Genomic DNA, 20,374 nt, shown 5'->3' with positions numbered 1-20,374 from the left:
GTTGGAAAGTCTGACGTGAGGCTCAGAACCTTCACTCAAGTGGGTGGACTTCTGTGGTATAAGTGTTCTCCAGTTTGTGAGAAAAAACTGTGAGAAAAAATTCCATAACCCAGCAGTTATGGAATTTGATTTTATTGTGATTGCGCCCCTCCTACCATCTCATTGTAGCTTCTCCTTTGTCTTTGGATGTGGTGTATCTTATTTGGTGAGTTCCAGTGTCTTCCTGTCGATGATTGTTCAGCAGTTAGTTGTGATTCTGGTGCTCTTGCAAGAGGGAGGAAGTGAGAGCATGTTCTTCTACTCTGCCATCTTGAACCAGTCTCCCCTTTTGTCTTTTTGATAATAAACATCCTAACAGGTGTGAGGTAATATCTTCTCATGGTTTTGAATTACATTTCCTTGATGATTAGTGATGCTGAACATCTTTTCAAGTAGTTGTTGATCATTTGTGTGTCTTTTTTGGAAAAATGTCTCTTTGGGTCCTTTATATAGATTTAACTTTGTTTTTTGTTTGTTTGTTTGTTTTTTTGCTATTGAGTCATATGAATTCCTTGTATGTTTTGTATATTAAGTCTTTATCAGATATATGATTTGCAAATATTTTCTCCCATTCCACAGGCTACTTTTCATTTTATTCATGGTTTCCTTTGCTGTGTAGAAACTTTGTAGTGTTACATAGTCTCATTTGTTTCTTTTTGCTTTTGTTGCCTTTTCTTTTAAGTCAAACCCCCTCAAAATTATTGTCAAGACAAATGTCAAGGAGTTTACCCCCTGTGTTTTCTTCTAGGAGTTTTATGGTTTCAGGTCTTACATTCAATTCTTTAGTCCATTTTGAGGTGATTTTTTTGTATGGTGTAAGATACAGTTTTAGGGATACAGTTTCAGTCTTCTGCATGTGGATATCCAGTTTTCCCAACACCATTTATTGAAAAAACTATCCTTTCCCCATTGAATTTTCTTGGCTTATTTGTTGTAAATTATTTGACCATGTATGCATGGATTTATTTCTTAGCTCTCTATTCTGTTCCATTGGCATATGGGTCTGTTTTTATGCCACTACCTTACTGTTTTGATTACCATCACTTTAAAGTATAGTTTGAAAGCAACAAGTTTCTACTTTTGTTTGGAACATATTCCCCTGTTTCTTCATTTTCCTTTCTTCTCTGTGTTGGTTTCCTCTCATTAGATAAATCAGCTCCCATCTTCCAGTCTTGACAAACTGCTCTCCTGTAGTCAATCAGCCTGGCCTGAGGTCCTGGCTGCCTCTCATATCTTTGAGATGGTAAAAGCCACTGTCTTTGTTCTTAGTGGCTCTGAATACTTGAGGATGTGCCAAGACTCATCAGTGTCCCAGCTGGGAGGATCATATTCAGCCCCTAGATGTAGGCTGATTAGAAGCCAGACCTCAGGCAGCAGCTAGGAAAGTATGCATTCAGTCCCCTTTCAGGTAGAATCTGAGGGATGGGCATCTTTTCTCCCTCTGCACTGTACCCAGGTGTCTAGCCATTGGCAGTGCACTTGTTCCCATTAAAAAATTTCTGCTTTTTTTGTTATAGTCCTGTGGTACTTGTGAATGCAAGCTCCAGTGGCTTTCAGAGCTAGGTGACTTGGACTCCATCCCTCAGATGGTAGGTAGCCTTAAACTCAGGGTGTTCAGTGTGTGGTCCAAACCCTTTACTCTTCAGAAAGAAGCTGGAAGTTGAGTGTTCTCTCCCAGTTGCATGCTACTGTGACAAGGGTGGGGTTTATGGCAAGAGTATGTCTCAGCCTTTACTACCCAGTTCAATGTGGGTCTTTTCGAAGTCACCCAATGTGCAGGAATCACTTAACTAGTTTCTGGATTCCTTTCAGAGGATATTGTTCCATGTGTAGCTGTGTATTTGCAGTTGCCATCTTGGTCTGGAGTCCTCTCTTTCAATCTTCTACTTAAAAAATAATATTCATGAAATAGCATCCTACACTGTATAATATTGCAAGAAAGAGCCTAACCTTACTATATACAACCTTGATGATTTTTAACAGACAGTGGTGCACTTATGAATGCAGTGAGAAAAAAATGATAACATATTATTCTGTACAATATATGAGCAGACACCTTTTAGTGAGTAAATGGGTGTCTTGTTTATTCTCATCTACTTTGAGATAAATCCTGAGCCTGTGATCTGTTGCTGGAGCTGACAGAAAGAGGATATCCATTTATTCATTTGTCCTACTAGAACCAGCACTTGCTTTACAAATACAGAAAATTTACAAAGGAAACATGCCAACCCATCAACATCAGTTATCTCAGAAACAAATATTTGTTCTTTGTATGTTTCAAAAAAGAAACCCAAAATTTTGATTTTAAAAAAGTTAGTAACTTTCCCACAGTCTGCCAAGGCAGATGTGAAGAAAAACTGGTTTTTCCCTTTGTTTCAGATTACTCTTTGTATAACACAAAAAAATCAGATTCTTTAAACTGTCCCCCATGAGAAACATACATCCATATTTAACCATATTCCTTCTTAAGTTTTCTGAGTCTAAGAACTAGATAAGGATCCTGAGCCTTGGACCCAATTGTCACTTACCAATAGTATAGCAAGGAAAATTTCTGCATAAGAATGATCAAACAGAAAGTACTTACTAGACCTAGGTCAACATCAAGCACGCCTTAATTTTGGAAACAGTTCAACTGAAGACAAATCAAAGCCCTCCTTATTCCACTCAATATTCCCCAAGCTGTCATATCATAAAAGGTGTTTTCTTGCTGCCTGCAGATAAACTATCTATCCAGTCACTATCATTTAAAATAATTTATTCATTATTTGTATATTGATTTATCCATTCATTCTTCACTTTTCTAATGTTGATTGAGTGCCTAATAAAGATTATACATCTACCCATGTGTAAGAAAGACAGATATGAGTAGATCTGCCTGATCCCTACCTCCTGAAGTGTTTAGCCTGGAGGAAAATGGAACTTTTTTTGTTATCCTTGTGGCATTGCCTTCCAGCAGCCACCTTTTCATACTTTCCTTTCCTCATGATATCCTCTTCAAAGGTTGAGTGAGTCAGCAGCCCGACTGATTGATGCTCTGAAGGTGCTACCATGTTAGTCTGCTAGACTTCCCTTACTCAAAAGGCCTTTTGGGGCTCTGTTTGGAACTCTTCAACCATCTTTCTTTGCATTGCCCTTACCCTAGCCATTGTCCTAAACTCTGCTTTTGGGGTTATCAGTGCCATTGCCCCTGCCCTCTAGGACAAAATGGCTAAGGTAAATAAAGTTTAAGGAATTTTCTGTTTTAAGCAAGTTGCTGCTTCAGCAAATTGATTTTTGGCAAATTGACTTTTTAAACTTTGGTTTTCAGGGGGCTTATTTTTTAGAGAATCGATTTAGAGCCCTACCAAATTCTTAGCTTTCTGGGGCTAATGATAGTCATTGAGATAAAGTGCAATGCCACAGCTAAAGCCCCCAATTTTCTTTGCCCCTAGATAACCCATTAGTAATATGAACTCTGAACTCACACAAAATTAGGGAGCAGATAAGATGGCCAGTGCACAGTGGACCAGTAAAACCCCATAGGTTTACTAGTATTCTCTTCTTGCTATGATTTGATAGACTAAAATTTATAAACTCAGTAATGTTAAAAGGCAATCGGATCCACATATAGTTCTCTTAGACAATATCCTTCCCCATAAGAATATTTTTTCTCCTTCCTATTACTCTCTGCCTTGGATGTCTTGGGTTTTGTGAGGTTAACCAGAGGAAGATGGATATATCAGGCTGTTCCATCTCACTAGTCTAACAACAGATTATTCAAAAGTTGTCAGAAGATTTTCCAAAGATGCTAGAAAACTTGTGACAGATTTCACCCTAAAGGACAGATGATTGTTACATTATGTCTCCACGCTAATTAGATAGTTGAGAGTAATAATAATAATAATAATAATAATAATAATATAATGATGATGGTGGTGGTGGTGGTGATGTTGGTGTTGCCAGATGTTCAAAAGACTGGTAAGGTATAAGATTTGATTTCATTTCATCCTAATATCAAGGCTTCTTTGCTCTCCTACCACAGCATTATGTCCCTAGTCTCTTCAGCTATATAAATCAGTTTCTAATTTTTTTTTTTTTATCTTGGAAACTATAATAATAGCCAGTTATTTTACCAACAAATGTAAGTTTATTTGGTAATAGTAGAGGAATTGAAATTTGGGAAATGCATGCTACTGAGGACCAAAGGCAAATCCAGAGAACAATGAAGGGGAACGTGCTTTTAGAGATAAAAGGGACGACTTGGGAGAGGCTGTGATAACCAAAGAATCCATTGGAGGAAACTGGGAGAATTCAAAGTATGGAGGCTTCTCATTGGTTGGGCTGCTACAGTCTCTGGTTGGCTGGGGTGTCTGATTGACTAAGCTGTCATTGGGCAGAGAGAGGTTTTCCTTCTTCCTCCTGTATAGTAGAGTAGAGGCACCTTTCTGTTAGAGATATAGGTGTATGTCTCTTCCTGTTTGAAATAATTGAGGATGCATGACAGGGCACAAGAGCTCCTTCTACAGAACTTCCCAACTCCAGTTTTAGCTGAGGTTACTTTAATTCCACAATATAATATCCAGATAGTTGTAGATTCAGTTCTCTGCCACTATTCCTGAGTAAAAATCTGAATTTCTTGACACAGGAACAGAAAAGAATGAAATCATGATGTGTAATTACAAAAGATGCACTCTTCTATGTTTAAGCCATGTCAAGTAGAAGTTGACTTCTAAAAGGCCACAACAATCAATTATGAAGTAGGGAATCTACTAATTTATACAAAGTTCAGACAAGACTCAAGCAGTGAGACAGAATCACTGCGTTCTCTCCAACACTCCCTACAGAGAGGTGGGGAAACTTCCTAGGAAGTCAGCCTGGATTTCTGGCTGCTACATGTGTCCTAACAGAATATGTTTAGAAACAAGGTCCTCCACAGTCTATAGAATTTCCAAAGGAGCCTAAAATTCCTTGAGTAAATTTAAGCCTATATTCTGCCTACCTTTGGCCTTTCAGTGCCATTAGTTCAGAGTGGTAATTGGTAAGACATTTGCTGTTGTAAAAATGCTATTTCTTCAAGAGTAGCAGGTACCATGGTCCCCATGGGGGTCCAATAAGTCTGTTTGTTTGGTCAAAAGTGCAGTCTTGAAGGGTTAAACTAAGGAAAGAACAAACATTTAAGATAATAAGACTCATGCCCTCAAAGATCTTGCTCCAGAAGCCATCCCCTCATCAAACGACAGGGGCTCCCTGTTTTACTTGTGCTTCTCTTTCCCCATTACATTAATTTCTTGAACATTCTGAATACAAACAATCTCTGGAGAACTTATTAATAATATACATTCAGAGAGAAAAAAAACAGAAATTAGACACTTGATAGGACTTTGAGGAATCTATATTCATGTAAAGCTACAAGTTACTTTGATGATCAACAAATGTTGAAAATCCTTGTGCTGTAGATTTCTAAATTCTGATGCCCTCTGACCCAACTGGATCCCAACGTTCCCTCACCCAAGTGTAGAACTCTTCTTTAACTCCAAATAAAGTTATAAGTAACATAGAGACAACAACCATTCTGTTGTTTCATCTTAGAACATTTTATAGACTGAATTTTCCTGAAAAACATTATCACAGAAGGAAAACAACACAAAACAAAAGAGACGGAGATCATAATAACTTGTTACAAAGCACAGGTTTTGGTTCACAGAGTGCCTCTCCCTCTGTCTCAGGCCTCTGAGTTCCTTCACAATTTCCCATTCTGTTTGAACTTTTATGTTATGTTTACGAGAAGGCAACCTCAAATAGCTGCTCAAAGATTCTCTTACTGACCATAGGATCTGGTTCTCTGAACACCTGACTCTGTATTCAATGCCTAAAGTGAGTCAGGGCTTTATTCAGACCTTCCATTTTAGTCTTACTTTTTTGTTAAAGGGACAGGGTTTTTTTGTGTGTTTTTTTTTCTTTATGAGAAATGTTCAAAATGACATCTTGAAATGGTCTCAGACATGAGGAGAGACACCTTCTCCTTTGAAATAGTTGGTCCTTTAGAAAGAGAAACAAATATTTTAAATAAATTGTCCAAAAATATGCCTCAGATCTGCTATTTGAGTAAACCATTAATGCTTTTTAAAAAGACTTATCAGATAAAATAAATTTAGAAAATACAAAAAAAAAATCAAATTATCAATACTTATCAATTTAAAATTGATAAGACTATTTCTAGGTTTTTGAAAAACCTAGAAATAATACAATAAAATGAGAATTTTAGGTAGCTACCCAAAGCTTTATAATTCATAAGCCTTTAGAGAATATTATAGTAAAATTCTTATTCAATAGAAGAATACAAAATTAGAACACCAAAAAAGGTAGTATGTTGAAGACATATGATGATTATAATAAAAGTTTAAATATAGACTCAAAAGAAGTTCCTGGTAAATGGAAATATACTATGTTCTTTTTTTTCTTCTTTTTTTTGCGGTACGCGGGCCTCTCACTGTTGTGACTTCTCCCATTGTGGAGCTCAGGCTCCGGATGTGCAGGCTCAGTGGCCATGGCCCACAGGCCCAGCCGCTCCACGGCATGTGGGATCTTCCCAGACCGGGGCACGAACCCGCATCCCCTGAATCAGCAGGCGGACTCTCAACCACTGTGCCACCAGGGAAGCCCTATACTATGTTCTTATATGGAAAAATTACTAAATGTAAATTTAATTCAAGTGTATCTACAAAACTACAAAAATCCAAACCCCATTTGAAGTTTATAACTTATTAAAAATATTATTTGGAATAATTTTAGAAAGTGAAAGTAGCTATAAACAATAAAGTAATAGGAAAAAAAATTGCCTCATGAAAATGTAAAATGTAATATCATTTTAACTTAATAATCCTTCTTATTCAGGAATAGTTCAAGTAACCAGTCAATTACATATAAGAATTTTTCATCTGATAAACATTGCATTTGGAAACAAAGGAAATATGCTAATTTTGATATCATGAAAAGTAAAGTCATGTTTCAAGCCCTCTGAATATATAAGCACATACAACTCACAAAGACAAAGCATAGCAGCAGCAGCAGCAGCTACTACTACAACAGAATTAGAAGTAAAAGAAGAAATATAGATTACAAATGTAAAATTAATTTACAATAGGCATAGTAGACAAAAATTAATATATAAAATCATTAAAAATATCAATTAAGACAACCATACTGATACATGAGCAGAGGTTATAAGCAAGCAATTTATGAAAGTGTTCAAACTAGAAATTAAAAATTAAATTTTTTAATTAAAAAGAAAAAAATATAATATGTGGCTTTATGGTGATGTGAAGGAAAAACTCACTCTCATAAGCAAACTCTTCAGCTGATTACATTAGGCAACCAGGAAAATAAAAATAAAATAGAACCAAACAATCCAATTGGACACTTATATCAAATATTAAACACGTTCTATCTCTTGGTTACTATTATGTAATTTAGGATTCAGTTAGCAACTTAAATACGGTATAGTTTTCATGGACCTCACCATGTCTCTTGCGAGACTGGTAGATATAACTAAATATGCTTAATGAATAAATCAGCATGAGGGACAAAAGTCACAATTGATGACATGAAACACATTGTAGATGTAATTCCTGCTCTCCATATGATTCAACAGAGTATTTGATGACTCTGAACTTAAATTAATAATTCTTTGTAATGAACTTACAGTAGGTGACGTGTGTTGTAAAACTTAAACTCATTTGTATAAAGAGTAATTTTTGATCTCACAGGGTATTCATTCCTATTAAATGACATAAGGTATAAATAATATCCAATAGAATACCTTACAATGTAGCTATGACAATTAGAGCATTATGTCTCTGTATTAAGGTTTGGCAAATCAAATAATATTATTATCATTTGTGTTTTTCCTGCTGTTATTCTTTGTTTACAAGAGAGGAAAATGAATCTTTCTGAGTTTTAGTATTCCCTAAGTTTACATATCTAATAATGCACAAAGCCAGAATTGTAGTTCATTATTCTAAATGCCAGCCCAGTCTGATAGTCTAGTACCATTTTCATTCCAATAACGTATATAATCAAATAAATACAGAAAATTTAATATTACTATAGATTTTAACTTTATCTTGGTAATATGACATGGTTAAATACACATTAGGCTCTTAAGCTAAAGGAAAACATAGTTTCTCAGTTATTTTATTCTAATTCTTAATAAAAACAAAAAACAAAAACAATAAAAAGGATTTTTATACGTTTTGCTTCATTCTGCCTTTTTTTTTTTTTTTTTTTTTTTAGTCTTTTGGCCACGCCGCGTGGCATGTGGGATCTTAGTTCCCCGACCAGGGATCTAACCCACACCCCCTGCATTGGCAGCACAAGGTCTTAACAACTGGACTGCCAGGGAAGTGCCTGCTTTATTCTGCTTTTGTTAGCATTTAGTCTTTGTTTAATTGCAATTCTCATCTATCTCTTTCTCAATGAAGTGATACAGCTTTCATCATTGTTATGATTTTAGAGACCCACCCCCAGATATTTGTACATTCATATAAATGGAAGAAAGCCTTTTCAATAACATGAATGTAAATAACACTACAGACACATAGGAGTATAGATCTGTTAATTACTAATCGAAAACCAACTTGTCTGGCCGATGACACTTTCATTATAAGGTCCTTAGTAATATCTAACAAGCACACAGAAATAATGTATAAGAAAGAAGCATGAAAGTATATTATTTAGTAGGTATTCATTCATTCAGTATATGTATTGAACTCTTACGCTTGTCAGGCACTAGGCTTGAGAATGAGACAAAAAGAAATATACCAGAATCAGGCATTAAGAAACTCACAGATGCAAATATTAGAGCTCTAATTCTGCCAAACTGTATTAAAATAACAAAATAAGCACTTATTTCATACAACTCATAAAAGAAAATTAGGAACAGCTAAATCTTTGTTTATTTATTTATTTTTTAACATCCTTATTGGAATATAATTGCTTTACAATGATGTGTTAGTTTCTGCTTTATAACAAAGTGAATCAGCTATACATATACATATATCCCCATATCTCTTCCCTCTTGCATCTCCCTCCCTCCCACCCTCCCTATCCCGCCTCTCTAGGTGGTCACAAAACACCGAGCTGATCTCCCTGTGCTATGTGGCCGCTTCCCACTAGCTATTTTACATTTGGTAGTGTATATATGTCCGTGCCACGCTCTCACTTTGTCCCAGCTTACCCTTCTCCCTCCCCATGTCCTCAAGTCTGTTCTCTAGCAGGTCTGAGTCTTTATTCCCATCCTGCCCATAGGTTCTTCATGACCATTTTTTTTTTAAGATTCCATATATATGTGTTAGCATATGGTATTTGTTTTTCTCTTTCTGACTTACTACACTCTGTATGACAGACACTAGGTCCATCCACCTAGCTACAAATAACTCAATTTTGTTTCTTTTTATGGCTGAGTAATATTCCATTATATATATGTGCCACATCTGCTTTATCCACTCAGCTGTCGATGGACACTTAGGTTGCTTCCATGTCCTGGCTATTGTAAATAGAGCTGCAATGTACATTGTGGTACATGACTCTTTTTGAATTATGGTTTTGTCTGGGTATATGCCCAGTACTGGGATTGCTGGGTCGTATGGTAGTTCTATTTTAGTGTTTTAACGAACCTCCATACTGTTCTCCAAGTGGCTGTATCAATTTACATTTGACCAACAGTACAAGAGGGTTCCCTTTTCTCCACACCCTCTCCAGCATTTATTGTTTGTAGATTTTTTGTTGATGGCCATTCTGACCGGTGTGAGGTGATACCTCATTGTAGTTTTGACTTGCATTTCTCTAATGATTAGTGATGTTGAGCATCCTTTCATGTGTTTGTTGGCAATCTGTATATCTGTGGAGAAATGTCTATTTAGGTCTTCTGCCCATTTTTGGAATGGGTTGTTTGTTTTTTGGATATTGAGCTGCATGAGCTGCTTATAAATTTTGGAGATTAATCCTTTGTCAATTGCTTTGTTTGCAAATATTTTCTCCCATTCTGAGGGTTGTCTCTGTCTTGTGTATGGTTTCCTTTGCTGTGCAAAACCTTTTAAGTTTCATTAAGTCCCATTTGATTTTTTTTTTTTTTCCATTTCTCTAGGAAGTGGGTCACAAAGGATCTTGCTGTGTTTTATGTCATAGAGTGTTCTTCCTATGTTGTCCTCTAACAGTTTTATAGTGTCTGGCCTTACATTTAGGTCTTTAATCCGTTTTGAGTTTATTTTTGTGTATGGTGTTAAGATGTGTTCTAATTTCATTCTTTTACATGTAGCTGTCCCGTTTTCTCAGCACCACTTATTGAAGAGGCTGTCTATTCTCCACTGTATATTCTTGCCTCTTTTATCAAAGATAAGGTGACCATATGTGCATGGGTTTATCTCTGGGCTTTCTGTCCTGTTCCATTGATCTATATTTCTGTTCTTGTGCCAGTACCATACTGTCTTGATTACTGTAGCTTTGTAGTATAATCTGAAGTCAGGGAGCCTGATTCCTCGTGCTCAGTTTTTCTTTCTCAAGATTGCTTTGGCTATTCAGGGTCTTTTGTGTTTCCATACAAATTGTGAAGTTTTTTGTTCTAGTTCTGTGAAAAATGCCATTGGCAGTTTGATAGGGATTGCATTTAATCTGTAGTTTGTTTTGGGTAGTATACTCATTTTCACGATGTTGATTCTTCCAATCCAAAAACATGGTATATCTCTCTATCTGTTTGTATCATCTTTAATTTCTTTTATCAATGTCTTATTGTATTCTGCATACTGGTGTTTTGTCCCCTTAGGTATTTTTTTTAATTTAATTTGATTTTTTTTTTATACAGTAGGTTCTTATTAATTATCCATTTTATACATATCCTTTGGTAGGTTTATTCCTAGATATTTTATTGTTTTTGTTGCAGTGGTAAATGGGAGTGTTTCCTTAATTTCTCTTTCAGATTTTTCATCATTAGTGTATAGGAATGCAAGAGATTTCTGTGCATTAAATTTGTATCCTGCTGCTTAATCAAATTCATTGATAGCTCTAGTAGTGTTTTTGTAGCATTTTTTACAATTCTGTATATATAGTATCATGTCATCTGCAAACAGTGACAACTTTACTTCTTCATTTCCAGGTTGGATTCCTTTTATTTAGTTTTTCCCTCTCTGATTGCTGTGGCTAGAACTTCAAATACTGTGTTGAATAATAGTGGTGAGATTGGGCACCTTGTCTTGTTCCTGATTTTAGAGGGAAAAGTTTCAGTTTTTCATCATTGAGAACGATATTGGCTATGGGTTTGTCATATATGGTATTTATTATGTTGAGGTAAGTTCCCTCTATGCCTACTTTCTGGAGGGTTTTTATCATAAATCGGTGTTGAATTTTGTCAAAAGCTTTTACTGTGTCTATTGACATGATCATGTCATTTTTCTCCTTCAGTTTGTTAATATGGTGTATCACATTGATTGATTTGCGTATATTAAAGACTCCTTGCATTATTGGGATAAACCCCACTTGATCATGGTGTATGATCCTTTTAATGTGCTGTTGGATTCTGTTTGCTAGTATTTTGTTGAGGATTTTTCATCTATGTTCAGCAGTGATATTGGTCTGTAGTTTTCTTGTTTTGTAGTATCTTTGTCTGGTTTTGGTATCACCATCACGGTGATGGTGGCCTCGTAAAATGAGCATGGGAATGTTCCTCCCTCTGCTATATTTTAGAAGAGTTTGAGAAGGATAGGTTTTAGCTATTCTCTAAATGTTTGATAGAATTCACTTGTTAAGCCTTCTAGTCCTGGGCTTTTGTTTGTTGGAAGATTTTTAATCACAGTTTCAATTTCAGTGCTTGTGATTTGTCTTTTGATATTTTCTACTTCTTCCTGCTTCAGTCTCTGAAGGTTGTGCTTTGTGCCTTTCTAAGAACTTGTCCATTACTTCCAGGTTGTCCATTTTATTGGCATAGAGTTGCTTGTAGTAATCTCTCATGGTTCTTTGTATTTCTGCAGTGCCAGTTGTTAGTTCTCGTGTTTCATTTCTAATGATGTTGATTTGAGTCTTCTTTTATCTATTTCATAGAGTATCACATTTCAAATTAAAATTGATTTTTTTGGATTTTATTTATGCAATTGCATGACAAGTCTGTTCCAATAATTTCCCTATTTTAGAGGTAATACTGAGGTCAGTATTACTTGTTCTATATGATTTAATATTGTCAGTAATATTTCTAAATATTCTGTATCAGGTCACTAAGTGTCAGAATACTTTTATTTGGAATGTAAATATATGTATATGATATATATATATGTGTGTGTGTGTGTGTGTGTGTGTGTTTAATTAAAATAGAGATTGAATAGATACATTTTAAAATGATGTAGGTTATTTGCTACAGGAGAATGGGAGGGAATTTTGGTAGTTCTTCAACCAACCACTTTGGATTAGATTAAAGAATGATTTAAGTGTAACATCTCCCTTTTTAGTAACTTCTACACTCCTTTACGAATAAAAGAAAAAGCTCCACCACTGTAATCAAAGAATCCATAGTCTCCAGTGCAGTCATAGAATAGACACTCTTAGGACTGGGTCAGTGATAGTGTTCACTTTGGGGAAAATAAAACAGAGAAAAAGATCCTTTTTTTGACTGAAAGTCAAGATGCTACATATATTAGTTTTTGTTTTGTTTTGTTTCTTTGCTGAAGAACAAATGACAAAAAGTTTAGTGGATTAAAGTAACATACATATAATATCTTACAGTTAATGTGGGCCAGGAATCTGGCCATGACTTAGCTGGGTCCTCTGCGTAGGTTCTCACAAAGCTATAAGCAATCTGTCACCCAGGACTGGGTTCCCATCAGGGGCTTGGCTGGAGGAGGATCTGCTTCTAAACTTTCTTAGGTTGTTGGAGAATTAATTTCCTTGCAGTTGTAGGACTCGTGACAGCTTGCTTCTTCAAAACTAACAATGGCAAAAGAGATTCTAGCAAGATGAGTGCTCTACTCTTATGTAATCACATACACATAATTAAGTGTATCCCATCACCTTTGCTGTATTCCACTTGTTGGAAACAAATCACAAGCCCTGTCTACACTCAAAAGAACTGGATTACACAAATGTGTGAACACCAGGAAATGGGGAATACAGGAGCCACCCTAAGATCTATCTGCCACACTGTAATTACTACATTTGTGGTTAAACAATCTTGAGAAAAAACTCTGATTTCATCAGTGATGTCCCCAGTAGTCAGATAATTTTGTAAGAGTCCTGGTAATCGTTCAAAACTTAAAGGTTTTTGATCCCTGAAATAGCCTGGCTCAGTGTTATGAGATTTCTCCATTAATTTGCTCAATATACCTGAGAAACTTTAGGTAGGTGCTCTCCTGAGTGAGAGAATAAACCTGCAACAAGGGCCAAAAGAGCCAGTCTTAAATAACACTTCTAGGAATTACTACGGTTAATGAGTCAGTAAACAGAAAACTACCTGGAAGAAAAGTGAGAAGGATAATCTGTCCAGATGAAAGACAGTCACTCTAAGCAACTCTAAGGGAGCAAATCAAGCAGTTTTGCTTCAGTTTTTCTTAGGAAGGAGATAGGTACTGGAGGGGTGTCACAGTTATAGTCCATCATGAAATCCACAGATACTGAAGGGGCACCAAAACTGATGACTTCTAATTTGTTTCCCTCTAAGAATATCCATTCTAAAGGACCAGGTCCCTGTGCCATGTACAATATGTAGCCAGAATGTAAAACACTTGTAATAGGAAGAGAGCCACAGTTTATTAGAGATTTTTCTCTTCCCCATGTTCTGACATTTAAAAAAAAAAATCACTTCACTGCCTATGGGAACCAAGTGGATGAAAGATCTGAGAAAATATCTGCTACTTTTGACTTGCTTATTTTACAAAGACTGGAGTCTAGCAGGTAAAACCCTATGTAAGGAACTGTAAAAGAAAAAACTTGGAAACAATCTTTCCCTGGGCTGGGAGACAAGCTTGTCTAAGGCAAATCAAGCTGTGGCTCATGGCCCAGGCACACTTTAACACTGAGTGGCTGGAATCAGCAATATCTTGCAGCCCTTAAGCTGTATTCTTAGCAACATGATATAAGGAGGAAGACTTTGCATACACACTATAAAGGGACATAATCAGTTTGGGAGACAAATTGAGATCATGACTCTTCTCAAGAATAAGCTTTGCTATTATAAACTCAGATTCATTTACTGCTATTTATTATGTTCATGAATTTGTGCTTATATAATCCCGTGTTTTAAAAATGTCTCAGCTTTAATTTTGAATATTGAAAAGATTGAAAGATAACTCTATGCACAAAATATCTTAAGCTTTTCGGTAATGACTAAGATTGTAAAGCAGTTCTGAGAACAAAAATTTTGAGAAATGATGCTTTAAAGAACCAATTTAGATGAGAGAAATTTAAAATTTATAATTGATAGAATTTATACCATAAATTTAGATCATAAAAACATGTGCTTTATAGTTTATAATTTATAGAAATTTATTATTGATCAGTTCTAAGTACATTATAATATCCTTTATGATATTCTTTTGATCCATGAGTTATTTAGGTTTTATTCCAAATATATTTTAATTAAATATTTTTTTAATTTATAACTATGGTTATTAAATTTATCATCTAAAGACACTTTAATGTATCCTATTGTATATTTCTCCATGGATATGGGATGTTGGACATAAAAAGAGATTCTTCCAGTTCACACCAGTATCTAAGCTCACTGTATGTTTAATAAAGATGTGTTGTCTTTAAAGAACCTTCTAAGTACAATTATTTCAAATTTTGATACTTGTTTTATGTGTTCAATTAAAAAATGATTCACACGTGCTTGAAAAGAGCATATATATTATATTATAGTCAGTGTTCTATATATGCCAATTAGACCAGATGTGTTATTTGTGCTTTGCAAATATTCTTACACCCAAACTATTGTTCTTTTGGCTTTTTGTCTGCTTAAACTGTGTTCTCTGAGGAGTTAGGTATATAATTCTGTCAACTTAAACTTAACATTTTATAAGCGTGTGTTTTTTCTATATCTAAAACTTTTCTTAACAGTGAAGTATAATTATATAATACTACTATAAATGCTCTAATTTGGGGCAGTTTAATATTTTCTATGTATATTCTTTTTAGTTTTTTTTTCCTTTCAACTCTGCTGTGTCCCTAATTTTTCCAAGATTTCTCTTCGGAGCTGTGGATGGGTATATGAAGTTTCCTACTTGATCTACACTTGACTGTCTAAAAGCACATGTAACTTAGCATGTCATAAACCAAGTACCTGATCTTACCTCCAGAACCTTACTGCTGCTTCTTTTTAATGATAAGTTTAACTTTCTAGTTTCTCAGAAGACATCTATAATTTATTTCTCTCATAGTATACATTCTATTTTCAGAATATACTATTGGTTCTACCTTCAAAATAGATCTAACCACTTCTCACTATATTACTACTCCAAACTACCATTTGCTTGCCTCTGATTTTTTTAACTTATTTATTAAGCACATCTTAATAAATGTGCTTAATCACTGAATTTCACATCACTGAAATCTAATATACCTACAAAAACCCTGCACAGATGTTGAGTTCATATGTTTTCACCTGAAACAACTAATCAGATCACAAATATTTCATTACCTGCATCCAAAGTTCCCCCCTTGCCCTCTCCCAGTCACTAATCACTCAAAATTAACAATTACTCAGTCTATCACAATAGATTAATTTCACTTGCTTATAGAATTTATAAAATTTAAATATACATTATTTTCTCATTTAAATCTCACTGGTTGCTCAACATAAGGTTTGTGAGATTCATATGTTGTTGTGTAGAGCATTAGTTTCTTTATTTTCATTGTTCCATATCTCTTATATGTGGAATCTAGAAAAATGGTACAGATGAACTTATTTGCAAAGCAGAAATAGTCCAGATGTAGAAAACAAACTTATGAATACCAAGGGGGGAAGTGGGGGTGTGTGAGATGAATTGGGAATTTGGGGTTGACATATATACACTACTATATATGAAATAGTTAACTAATGAGAACCTACTGTATAGCACAGGGAACCCTACTCAGTGCTCTGTGGTGATCTAAATGGGAAGGAAATCTTAAAAAGAGTGGATACATGTATATGTATAACTGATTCACTTTGCTGTACAGCAGAAAGTAACACAACATTGTAAAGCAGCTATACTCCAATTTAAAAAAAAATATTCAAATATGTAGATATACCACAATTAATTGATTTGTTTTACTGTTTATGGACACTGGATTGTTTCTAGTTTGAGTCAAATAAAGCTGCTATGAGCATTGTTAATTCATTGTTAATGAATTTGGGGACACATATGCATGCATTTTTGTTGGGTATATTCCCATGAGTGGAATTGCTCAGGGATAAAGTTAATTTGTAGATTAGGACCCACAAAATGGAGGCTGTGCCAGTGGCCCAGCCTACACCACACATTTCAACTTAAGTCAGCCTGCCTTATCCGAAACACCTCCCAAGGAAACCTAACATACACCGATCACAATCCTCCAACTCAGCTTTAGCTTATCTTACTTTAGAAAATAGGACGTGCTAGCATTATAAGGAAATCCTCACCTTCTTGCCAATTCTGCCCTGCTTCTGTGTTGCCTCTTCTAATGCTCTATAAAACTGGGTCTTGCCCCAAATCCCTTGGAAAGAGTGCTGCACTGCTTGTGATCCCAACCCATGGATTGTTTTCCCTTGAATGAAGAGCATCAAACTCATAACTAAATTTTTGGTAACAAGATGGGACCCACAGAAAGTTGCTGAAGCTTCCAGGGACCGCTCCTAGACACAGGGGTAGGTACCTGCAGATTCCTTTTGGTTCACTGTTTCTTGAGCCACACTCTGGGACTTTGGGTAAACTTTTCTCAGATTACACTGCGCTTATTTTGTCATCTGAGCTCTTCAAGTTTATTTATCATAATACTTCCAGGTAGAAAATTGAGGTGTGAAATACTCCAGATTTTTTAGAGTGAGACTTAGTGGGCCACAGCAGTTGGGTTTGCGGCTGACTTATCTACAACGTAAGCTCCTTTGGGAGATTCTGACAGGTCTCAGGAACTGTGCACAGGCAGCCAGAAAGAGTAAGTCTGGTTGAATTAGGGAAGATTATTTCAAAAATGAAATAATGGGTGTCCCTCAATCTAAAGAAAGTAAGATGGCAGCAGTTAGGGAACTCACAAAGCCTTGAGGTAAATTCATTGCATAAACCGCTGGAGGATTTGGGGGAATAAATTAAGACAAGAAATTCAGACTTTGGGGGATATTGACATACCAAAAGCTAGGTAAGCATAAGATGGACTTTTAAAAGCCATTAGGTCTGTCACTATAAAGAAATCTTGTGAAAGGAATAATAGATCTATTGCTAATGGGAATCTCAGAAGCCAAAGCCACAAAACTGGTGTGCATGCCTTGAGCATTTAAAAGCTGTTAGAGCACCTGCCACGTAACTAAAACTTCTGAGCTAGGATAAGTTAGTTAGATTGACACCAGATCACCAAACAACCTCAAGAAAACTTCTGTGCAATGAGGTACACTGTAAAACACCACAAAATCCCCATATCTTAGGTGTTAATCTGTTTTCATGAGACCCAAGGCTTAGCTAAAGAAATGGGATCCTCACGTTTCAAAGAATTAAGTGCATCACTCCTGCTTATTTTATGTCTATGAATCATGGTCCTAGAAGCTGTAGATAGCTACAAAATGTCAAAAGCTCACTAAGACAACCTAGAATTACAATAACCATTATGGGGAACGTTCTAGTTATACAAGGTTGTTTATTTAAAAGTACACTTGAAAGCAGGGTTTCCCTATATTACCTTCTGTTTGTCTTGCTTTGTGTCCTGAGAATTGGGCTTGGCTTTCTCCCTGCCTGGGGTGTGCAGCTTCTTGTGTATACAGGTAGCTCAGTCATCAGGTTGAGGGCCCCAATATATGGCCAGATAGAAATGTGGGTTGCACTCCATTTACAGCTAAAGCTCTACCCACTGCTGCCAGCTCTCAGGGAAATAGACTTAAGTCCTTCTTTATTATGACTGTCTTTCAAAGCAGCTGTGGATCTTGGGTGCATAGTATCTTTGGGGGTTGTTCAGTATTGCCAGGGATGTTTACTCTTTGTTACTCTCAGGAATATAGAAACTAACCCAAATGTTTCTCAAGTTCATATGATTTGTGATAATTTTCAAGAAAAAAATCTAGTTTGTTGATTTAACTAAAATAGGCATGTCTTTAGAGCTATCAATATTAAATATAATGTAGGTATGCAATTTTATTCTACCTAGGTTAACTAAAAGTTAAATAAAGTCATGTTACCTCTATTACTGAATTTGTCAGCAAGAAAGATAACTTAAAATGATTACTGTTTAATGGCTCATGAAATTTTCATGAGTAATCTAAACATAATTGTTAAGAAAAAGTAAATTAAATAAATGTAAGATAAAAATTTATAAATAAACCTTCCAACAATTATGCTTTAAGTAAACTCTGTTTACTTTAAGCATAGTTTAAAAAATCTTTTTGGTAACTTGAAAGCTTAAACTTATACTAAGTTACATAATGGATATTCATTGACTATCTAGATCATTTCCAAATAAGATAAAATACGGAAACATTAATTACTAAACATAGGTTTATCTACTTTTGGCTTCCTTTTATAGAGGAACTAAATACATTTGGGTTTATTAAACATCCTTTTTTCGACATTAAACAACTTACTACGAGAAAGAATATACTTGTAAAAATTATAAAATATATTTATAAATTTGCCAATTCAGAGAATACTAGTATAACAGACAGTCCATAATTGCTTACTTCCTAGATTTCGTTAGTTATTAAACATTCTGTGGGTTAAGAATTCTAATCAAAATATGAAATTAAAAGTATTTAAAAATAATAATAGTTAAAGGAAACAACTGCATGAAAAGTAGAATGACCACTTGTTCCAGAATGAGAAAGAAAAAAAAGCATAGGAAAAACCTGAATGCATATGAAAAGTTGTAGAAATTTTGTGGAAAGGAATTTTATGTGTGCTCAAGCTGGCTAAGATTTCATTTTTTTAAATAAGTGTTAATATCAAAAGTACTTTGATGTAAAATTAGAATTTGGTTTTCTCTCTGTTAAAAACACAAGGTGGTTTTGGATTATTGGTCTGTTCTTGATAAGAGATTGTGAAAAGTTTATTTGACCTTTTGGGCAATCTACCTGTAAAGCAAAGATATGGGGTCTTAACAAAGCAGTAACTGACTCTTTACTTAGCAATGAAACATCACTAATGTTAAAAATGGTATAAAAATTTAGAGCTATAATCCACATATATTTGGGGTTTTTTTTACATCTTTATTGGAGTATAATTGCTTTTCAATGGTGTGTTAGTTTCTGCTTTATAACAAAGTGAATCAGTTATACATATACATATGTTTCCATATCTCTTCCCTCTAGTGTCTCCCTCCCTCTCACCCTCCCTATCCCACCCCTCTAAGTGGTCACAAAGCACCTAGCTGACCTCCCTGTGCTATGAGGCTGCTTCCCACTAGCTATCTATTTTACGTTTGGTAGTGTATATATGTCCATGCCACTCTCTCACTTTGTCACAGCTTACCCTTCCCCTCCCTCCTGAAGTCCTTTCTCTAGTAGGTCTGTGTCTTTATTCCTGTATTACCCCTAGGTTCTTCATGACATTTTTTTTTCTTAGATTCCATATATATGTGTTAGCATATGGTATTTGTCTTTCTCTTTCTGACTTACTTCACTCTGTATGACACACTCTAGGTCCATCCACCTTACTACAAAATAACTCAATTTCGTTTCTTTTTATGGCTGAGTAATATTCCATTGTATATATGTGCCACATCTTCTCCATCCATTCATCCGATGCTGGAGGCTTAGGTTGCTTCCATCTCCTGGCTATTGTAAATAGAGCTGCAATGAACATTGTGGTACATGACTCTTTTTGAATTATGGTTTTCTCAGGGTATATGCCCAGTAGTGGGATTGCTGGGTCATATGGTAGTTCTACTTTTAGATTTTTAAGGAACCTCCATACTGTTCTCCATAGTGGCTGTATCAATTTACATTCCCACCGACAGTGCAAAAGGGTTCCCTTTTCTCCACACCTTCTCCAGCATTTATTGTTTCTAGATTTTTTGATGATGGCCATTCTGACTGGTGTGAGATGATGTCTCATTGTAGTTTTGATTTGCATTTCTCTAATGATTAATGATGTTGAGCATTCTTTCATGTGTTTGTTGGCAGTCTGTATATCTTCTTTGGAGAAATGTCTATTTTGGTCTTCTG

Source organism: Delphinus delphis, chromosome 6 (genome assembly GCF_949987515.2).
Source record: "Delphinus delphis chromosome 6, mDelDel1.2, whole genome shotgun sequence".
Taxonomy (NCBI): domain Eukaryota; kingdom Metazoa; phylum Chordata; class Mammalia; order Artiodactyla; family Delphinidae; genus Delphinus; species Delphinus delphis.
Note: the sequence above shows the minus strand (reverse complement) of the source record.